We start from the raw sequence: 9,583 nt of genomic DNA, 5'->3' as shown, positions 1-9,583 counted from the left end.
GTGTTGATTTGCACAGCATGCCTGCTTGGTTGGCCAAAAAGGGCGTATGCGTTTTTCCTGAATATATTCCGGAAAAACGCATACGCCCTTTTGGACAACGGCATTGTTGAAGAAGTTCTGCCCCTTTCCATGTGCTTTCGAGGTGAGACCAATCTCCCTGTTGAAAGCCCTATACTGCAATTCTGCCTTGATTTCAAGACTTTTTTCGTGACTTACCTCAAGGCATTTTACCATGTTAGGTATCTTTTACAATCCTGCAGGATTGTGAATTGAGTGCCCCTGAGCTTCACTTTTCAACTTGTTTCTTTGGCAACTGACCACAAAACAGCAGGATTCCTTCAAGCCTTATTCCTGTTCAGAGGGCAAGCTGAGCCTTTGTTCAATTCCTCTTCCTCATTGGAGATTAGAGTGTCATGTGCCTGTCCAAACACGTAGGCGTTGTCTCTCATGGTCCCCCTATTCCAGTTCATGCTCCGGACAAATTCCAAACTGTGTGAAAGACTGTGTTGAAGTTGTTCACTTCCCCAAGTGGGGAGATTGTTACGAAAGAGGCTGGAGGTGGGAACCCGAGCGCCAGGAGATGAGGAGATGAGCTTGTTTTTCCAAACTCTCCCCGATCCGATGGGGTACCATCCTCTGTGTGTCCCATGCATGTTTTAGCTGTACGAAGGGTCGCCTGGATCTCGAGATTTGGGACCCATGGAATCAGGACCAGGCAGTATTACTCTAAAGGTGCTGCCTTTGCTGACTTCTGCTCACCAAGCCTCTCAGCCCCACGAGTGTCCAGCCTTAGTTCCCATCCAGCTGTGTGTATAGATATGGTCAATCAAGGTTGCCTTGCAAACCCTGAATGAAGTGTGTAAGATTTTACCTTTCACTCAGTGTTTTGTTTTGCTTTTTTTTTTGTAATTTATTTTTATAATGGGGAGTAGCTGATTCTCAGTGCTATGTTTCTTGCTGCTGTACATCCACTTGATTCACTTACAGAGAGACATCGATAAATTATTTTTCCGATTCTTACCAGTTGTATATAATTTTTTCCAGTGTGTAGAGTGTGCTGAGTGCAGTCCTTTGAGGTTTTGAGTAAGTCTTGTTGATTCCCTATTTGGTCTATGGAACGGTATGTGTGCTCATTTCAAACTCCTGTTTTATGCCTCATGTCAACCGACCTTTGCACTCTTGCAGTCATAAGTGAGTTTTCTAAATGTGTGATTCTGTGCCTATTTTGTCATTCAGTTCATGTGTAGCAATTGTGATATTCCACCTATAACTGATATCTTATGATAAGTATCTTTCTCTGTCTGACATATGTCAACGAGAATGATTGTACCAAAATACACTCAAGTGGTTGCAATGGCCTTATTTCACTGATTTCATGATGAGTTATATTCCATTGTAAATACGTATGACATCTTCTTTATCAATGTTTTCCTTCCAAGGAAATTGTGGTTGTATCCAAGACGAGGTTCTTGTAAACACACCAGCACTAAACGTTGTGGTGCCTGTGTCCTGTCGAGTTTTGGTTTTCCCTAGATATACGCCCATAAGTGGAAGTGCTGTATGTTCTGTAGGTTTGTTTCTTAGATTTTTTTGGGAAACACAATAATTCACTTCTCCAGAGTGTCGTTGACAATTTACCTCCCAGAATCAGCGGAAAAAGGCTACCTTTTCTCCACGCCCTATCCTGCATTTCTGGGTTTTACTCTTTGTGAGAATGGCCCTTCAGACTGATGGGAAATGATACCACTTTGTAGTGTTGATTTGCACCACCCGCCTGCTTGGTTGGCCAAAAAGGGCGTATGCTTTTTTCCTGAATATATTCAGGAAAAAGCATACGCCCTTTTTGGCCAAGGTCATTGTTGAAGAAGTTCTGCCCCTTTCCATGTGCTTTCGAGGAGAGACCAATCTCCCTTTGAAATCCCGTTCCAGCAATTCTGCCTTGTTTCAAGTCCTTTTTTGTGACTTACCTGAAGGCATTTTTCCACGTTAGGTACCTTTCACAATCCTACATGATTGTGAATTGCAGTGCCCCTGAGCTCCACTTTTCAACTTGTTTCTTTGGCAACTGGCCACAAAACAGCAGGATTGCTTCAAGCCCTATACCGGTTCTGAGGGCAAGCTGAGCCTTTGATCAATTCCTCTTCCTCATTGGAAATTAGAGTGGCATGGGCCTGTCCAAACACCTAAGCTTTGTCTCTCATTTTTCCCCTCATTCCATTTCATCCTCCGGACAAATTCCAAACTGTGTGAAAGAGAGTGTTGAAGGTGCTGGCTTACCTACCTGGGGAGATGTTTAGGAAAGAGGCTGGAGGTGGGAACCAGAGCACCAGGAATTGAGGTGGTTTTTCCAAACTCTTCCCGATCTGATGGTGTACCATCCTCTGGGTGTCCCATGCATGTTGTAGCTGTATGAAGGGTCGCCTGCATCTGGAGATTTGGGACCCATAGGATCAGGACCAGGCAGTATTACTCTAAAGGGACTGCGTTTGCTGACTCATGCTCACCAAGCATCTCAGCCCCACGAGTTTCCATCCTTAGGTCCCATCCAACTGTTTAGATATGGTCAGTCCAGGTTGCATCGCAGCCTCTGAAAGAATTCTGTAAGAATGTATGTCTCACTCAGTGTCTTTTTTTTTTTTTTTGTAATTTATTTTTATAATGGGGTGTAGCTGATTTTCAGTGCTGTATTCCTTGCTGCAGTACATCCACTTCATTAACTTACAGATAAATTCTTTTTCAGATTCTAACCAGGCGTATATAATCTTTTCCAGTGTGTAGAGTTTGCTGAGTCCAGTCCTTTGAGGTTTAGAGTAAGTCTTGTTGATTCCCTATTTGGTCTATGGAACGGCACGTGTGCTCATTTGAAACTCCTGGTTTATGCCTCACCTCAACTGACCTGTGCACTCTAGCAGTCATAAGTGTGTTTTCTAAATGTGTGATTCTGTGTCTCTTTTGTCATTTAGTTCATGTGTAGCAATTTTGATATTGCACCTATAACTGATATCGTATGATAAGTCTCTTTTTCTGTCTTACTTTTGTCACTGAGAATGATCGTACATAAGTACACCAGAGTGGCTGCAACTGGCCTTATTTCATTGATTTCATGGCTGAGTAATATTCCATTGTACCTAAGTATCACATCTTCTTTATCCATGTTTTCCTTGCAAGGAAATTTCGGTTGTATCCAAGTAGCGGCTCTTGTAAACAGACCAGCACTAAACGTTGTGGTGCCTGTGTCCTGTCGAGTTTTGGTTTTCCCTAGATAAACATCCATGAATGGAAGTGCCGTATGCTCTGTAGTTTTGTTTCTTAGATTCTTTTGGGAAACACAATACACTTCTCCAGAGTGCTGTTGGCAATTTACCTTCCCACAATCAGCCTAAAAAGGCTCCCTTTTCTCCACGCCCTAGCCTGCATTTCTGGTTTTTACTCTTTCTGAGGATGGCCCTTGGGACTGATGCGAAGTGATACCTCTTTGTAGTGTTGATTTGCACCGCATGCCTGCTTGCTTGGCCAAAAAGGGCATATGCGTTTTCTCTGAATATATTCATGTAAAACGCATACACCCTTTTTGGCCAACGGCATCGTTGAAGAAGTTCTGCCCCTTTCCATGTGCTTTCGAGGCGAAACCAATCTCCCTGTTGAAAGCCCTATACTGCAATTCTGCCTTGATTTCAAGACTTTTTTCGTGACTTACCTCAAGGCATTTTACCATGTTAGGTATCTTTTACAATCCTGCAGGATTGTGAGTTGCAGTGCCCCTGAGCTCCACTTTTCAACTTGTTTCTTTGGCAACTGGCCACAAAACAGCAGGATTGCTTCAAGCCCTATTCCTGTTCAGAGGGCAAGCTGAGCCTTTGGTCAATTCCTCTTCCTCATTGGAAATTAGAGTGGCATGTGCCTGTCCAAGCACCTAGGCGTTGTCTCTCATTTCCCCCCCCCCCGTTCCAGTTCATCCTCTGGACAAATTCCAAACTGTGCGAAAGAGGGTGTTGAAGTTGCTGACTTCCCCAAGTGGGGAGATTGTTACGAAAGAAGCTGGAGGTGGGAACCCGAGTGCAAGGAGATGAGGAGATGAGGTGGTTTTTCAAAACTCTTCCCAATCTGATGCTGTACCATCCTCTGGATGTCCCATGCATGTTGTAGCTGTATGAAGGGTGCCTGCATCTGGAGATTTGGAACCCATGGAATTATCACCAGGCAGTATTACTCTAAATGGGCTGCCTTTGCTGACTCGGGCTCACCAAGCCTCTCAGCCCCACGAGTGTCCAGCCTTAGGTCCCATCCAGCTGTGAGTTTAGATATGTTCAACCCAGGTTGCATCACAGCCCCTGAACGAATTCTGTAAGAATGTATCTCTCACTGTCTTTTTTTTTTTGTAATTTATTTTTATAATGCTGTGTAGCTGATTTTCAGTTCTGTGTTTCTTGCTGCTGTACATCCACTGGATTCACTTATAGAGAGACATCGATAAATTCTTTTTCAGATTTTTACCAGTCGTATATAATCTTTTCCGGTGTGTAGAGTGTGCTGAGTGCAGTCCTTTGAGGTTTAGAGTACGTCTTGTTGATTCCCTATTTGGTCTATGGAACGGTATGTGTGCTCACTGCAAACTCCTGGTTTAAGCCTCACCTCAACCGAAATTTGCACTCTAGCAGTCATAAGTGTTTTTTTAAATGTGTGATTCTGTGTCTCTTTTGTCATTTAGTTCATGTGTCGCAATTTTGATATTCCACCTATAACTGATATCTTATGATAAGTCTCTTTTTCTGTCTGACTTATGTCACTGAGAATGATCGTACCTAAGTACACCAGAGTTGCAACTGGCCTTGATTTATTGATTTCATGGCTGAGTTATATTGCATTGTACATAAGTGTCACATCTTCTTTATTCATGTTTTCCTTCCAAGGAAATTTCGGTTGTATCCAAGTCGAGGCTCTTGTGAACAGATCAGCACTAAATGTTGAGGTGCCTGTGTCCTGTCGAGTTTTAGTTTTCCCAGGATATACACCCATGAGTGGAAGTGCATATGCTCTGTAGCTTTGTTTCTTAGAGTTTTTTGGGAAACAGAATACACTTCTCCTGAGTGCCGTTGGCAATTTGCTTTCCCAGAATCAGCGGAAAAAGGCTCCCTTTTCTCCATGCCCTATCCTGCATTTCTGGCTTATACACTTTGTGAGAATGGTCCCTCGGACTGATGCGAAGTTATACCTCTTGGTAGTGTTGATTTGCACAGCATGCCTGCTTGGTTGGCCAAAAAGGGCGTATGCGTTTTTCCTGAATATATTCCGGAAAAACGCATACGCCCTTTTGGACAACGGCATTGTTGAAGAAGTTCTGCCCCTTTCCATGTGATTTCGAGGTGAGACCAATCTACCTCTTGAAATCCTGGGCCCACAATTCTGCCTTGCTTTCAAGTTCTTTTTCGTGACTTACCTCAAGGCATTTTTCCATGTTAGGTATGTTTTACAATTCTGCAGGATTGTGAATTGAGTGACCCTGAGCTTCACTTTTCAACTTATTTCTTTGGCAACTGACCACAAAACAGCAGGATTCCTTCAAGCCTTATTCTGGTTCCAAGGGCAAGCTGAGCCTTTGTTCAATTCCTCTTCCTCATTGGAGATTAGAGTGGCATGTGCCTGTCCAAACACGTAGGCGTTGTCTCTCATGGTCCCCCTATTCCAGTTCATGCTCCGGACAAATTCCAAACTGTGTGAAAGACTGTGTTGAAGTTGTTCACTTCCCCAAGTGGGGAGATTGTTAGGAAGAGGCTGGAGGTGGGAACCCGAGCGCCAGGAGATGAGGAGATGAGCTTGTTTTTCCAAACTCTCCCCGATCCGATGGGGTACCATCCTCTGTGTGTCCCATGCATGTTTTAGCTGTACGAAGGGTCGCCTGGATCTCGAGATTTGGGACCCATGGAATCAGGACCAGGCAGTATTACTCTAAAGGTGCTGCCTTTGCTGACTTCTGCTCACCAAGCCTCTCAGCCCCACGAGTGTCCAGCCTTAGATCCCATCCAGCTGTGTATATAGATATGGTCAATCAAGGTTGCCTTGCAAACCCTGAATGAAGTGTGTAAGATTTTACCTTTCACTCAGTGTTTTGTTTTGTTTTTTTTTTTTGTAATTTATTTTTATAATGGGGAGTAGCTGATTCTCAGTGCTATGTTTCTTGCTGCTGTACATCCACTTGATTCACTTACAGAGAGACATCGATAAATTATTTTTCCGATTCTTACCAGTCGTATATAATTTTTTCCAGTGTGTAGAGTGTGCTGAGTGCAGTCCTTTGAGGTTTAGAGTAAGTCTTGTTGATTCCCTATTTGGTCTATGGAACGGTATGTGTGCTCATTTCAAACTCCTGTTTTATGCCTCATGTCAACCGACCTTTGCACTCTTGCAGTCATAAGTGAGTTTTCTAAATGTGTGATTCTGTGCCTATTTTGTCATTCAGTTCATGTGTAGCAATTGTGATATTCCACCTATAACTGATATCTTATGATAAGTATCTTTCTCTGTCTGACATATGTCAACGAGAATGATTGTACCAAAATACACTCAAGTGGTTGCAATGGCCTTATTTCACTGATTTCATGATGAGTTATATTCCATTGTAAATACGTATGACATCTTCTTTATCCATGTTTTCCTTCCAAGGAAATTGTGGTTGTATCCAAGACGAGGTTCTTGTAAACACACCAGCACTAAACGTTGTGGTGCCTGTGTCCTGTCGAGTTTTGGTTTTCCCTAGATATACGCCCATAAGTGGAAGTGCTGTATGTTCTGTAGGTTTGTTTCTTAGATTTTTTTGGGAAACACAATAATTCACTTCTCCAGAGTGTCGTTGACAATTTACCTCCCAGAATCAGCGGAAAAAGGCTACCTTTTCTCCACGCCCTATCCTGCATTTCTGGGTTTTACTCTTTGTGAGACTGGCCCTTCAGACTGATGGGAAATGATACCACTTTGTAGTGTTGATTTGCACCACCCGCCTGCTTGGTTGGCCAAAAAGGGCGTATGCTTTTTTCCTGAATATATTCAGGAAAAAGCATACGCCCTTTTTGGCCAAGGTCATTGTTGAAGAAGTTCTGCCCCTTTCCATGTGCTTTCGAGGAGAGACCAATCTCCCTTTGAAATCCCGTTCCAGCAATTCTGCCTTGTTTCAAGTCCTTTTTTGTGACTTACCTGAAGGCATTTTTCCACGTTAGGTACCTTTCACAATCCTACATGATTGTGAATTGCAGTGCCCCTGAGCTCCACTTTTCAACTTGTTTCTTTGGCAACTGGCCACAAAACAGCAGGATTGCTTCAAGCCCTATACCGGTTCTGAGGGCAAGCTGAGCCTTTGATCAATTCCTCTTCCTCATTGGAAATTAGAGTGGCATGGGCCTGTCCAAACACCTAAGCTTTGTCTCTCATTTTTCCCCTCATTCCATTTCATCCTCCGGACAAATTCCAAACTGTGTGAAAGAGAGTGTTGAAGGTGCTGGCTTACCTACCTGGGGAGATGTTTAGGAAAGAGGCTGGAGGTGGGAACCAGAGCACCAGGAATTGAGGTGGTTTTTCCAAACTCTTCCCGATCTGATGGTGTACCATCCTCTGGGTGTCCCATGCATGTTGTAGCTGTATGAAGGGTCGCCTGCATCTGGAGATTTGGGACCCATAGGATCAGGACCAGGCAGTATTACTCTAAAGGGACTGCGTTTGCTGACTCATGCTCACCAAGCATCTCAGCCCCACGAGTTTCCATCCTTAGGTCCCATCCAACTGTTTAGATATGGTCAGTCCAGGTTGCATCGCAGCCTCTGAAAGAATTCTGTAAGAATGTATGTCTCACTCAGTGTCTTTTTTTTTTTTTTTGTAATTTATTTTTATAATGGGGTGTAGCTGATTTTCAGTGCTGTATTCCTTGCTGCAGTACATCCACTTCATTAACTTACAGATAAATTCTTTTTCAGATTCTAACCAGTCGTATATAATCTTTTCCAGTGTGTAGAGTTTGCTGAGTCCAGTCCTTTGAGGTTTAGAGTAAGTCTTGTTGATTCCCTATTTGGTCTATGGAACGGCACGTGTGCTCATTTGAAACTCCTGGTTTATGCCTCACCTCAACTGACCTGTGCACTCTAGCAGTCATAAGTGTGTTTTCTAAATGTGTGATTCTGTGTCTCTTTTGTCATTTAGTTCATGTGTAGCAATTTTGATATTGCACCTATAACTGATATCGTATGATAAGTCTCTTTTTCTGTCTTACTTTTGTCACTGAGAATGATCGTACATAAGTACACCAGAGTGGCTGCAACTGGCCTTATTTCATTGATTTCATGGCTGAGTAATATTCCATTGTACCTAAGTATCACATCTTCTTTATCCATGTTTTCCTTGCAAGGAAATTTCGGTTGTATCCAAGTAGCGGCTCTTGTAAACAGACCAGCACTAAACGTTGTGGTGCCTGTGTCCTGTCGAGTTTTGGTTTTCCCTAGATAAACATCCATGAATGGAAGTGCCGTATGCTCTGTAGTTTTGTTTCTTAGATTCTTTTGGGAAACACAATACACTTCTCCAGAGTGCTGTTGGCAATTTACCTTCCCACAATCAGCCTAAAAAGGCTCCCTTTTCTCCACGCCCTAGCCTGCATTTCTGGTTTTTACTCTTTCTGAGGATGGCCCTTGGGACTGATGCGAAGTGATACCTCTTTGTAGTGTTGATTTGCACCGCATGCCTGCTTGCTTGGCCAAAAAGGGCATATGCGTTTTCTCTGAATATATTCATGTAAAACGCATACACCCTTTTTGGCCAACGGCATCGTTGAAGAAGTTCTGCCCCTTTCCATGTGCTTTCGAGGCGAAACCAATCTCCCTGTTGAAAGCCCTATACTGCAATTCTGCCTTGATTTCAAGACTTTTTTCGTGACTTACCTCAAGGCATTTTACCATGTTAGGTATCTTTTACAATCCTGCAGGATTGTGAGTTGCAGTGCCCCTGAGCTCCACTTTTCAACTTGTTTCTTTGGCAACTGGCCACAAAACAGCAGGATTGCTTCAAGCCCTATTCCTGTTCAGAGGGCAAGCTGAGCCTTTGGTCAATTCCTCTTCCTCATTGGAAATTAGAGTGGCATGTGCCTGTCCAAGCACCTAGGCGTTGTCTCTCATTTCCCCCCCCCCGTTCCAGTTCATCCTCTGGACAAATTCCAAACTGTGCGAAAGAGGGTGTTGAAGTTGCTGACTTCCCCAAGTGGGGAGATTGTTACGAAAGAAGCTGGAGGTGGGAACCCGAGTGCAAGGAGATGAGGAGATGAGGTGGTTTTTCAAAACTCTTCCCAATCTGATGCTGTACCATCCTCTGGATGTCCCATGCATGTTGTAGCTGTATGAAGGGTGCCTGCATCTGGAGATTTGGAACCCATGGAATTATCACCAGGCAGTATTACTCTAAATGGGCTGCCTTTGCTGACTCGGGCTCACCAAGCCTCTCAGCCCCACGAGTGTCCAGCCTTAGGTCCCATCCAGCTGTGAGTTTAGATATGTTCAACCCAGGTTGCATCACAGCCCCTGAACGAATTCTGTAAGAATGTATCTCTCAC

Source organism: Eschrichtius robustus, chromosome 9 (genome assembly GCF_028021215.1).
Source record: "Eschrichtius robustus isolate mEscRob2 chromosome 9, mEscRob2.pri, whole genome shotgun sequence".
NCBI classification, from domain to species: Eukaryota; Metazoa; Chordata; class Mammalia; order Artiodactyla; family Eschrichtiidae; genus Eschrichtius; species Eschrichtius robustus.
The sequence above is the reverse complement of the archived record's forward strand: the minus strand, read 5'-3'. Positions refer to the sequence as shown.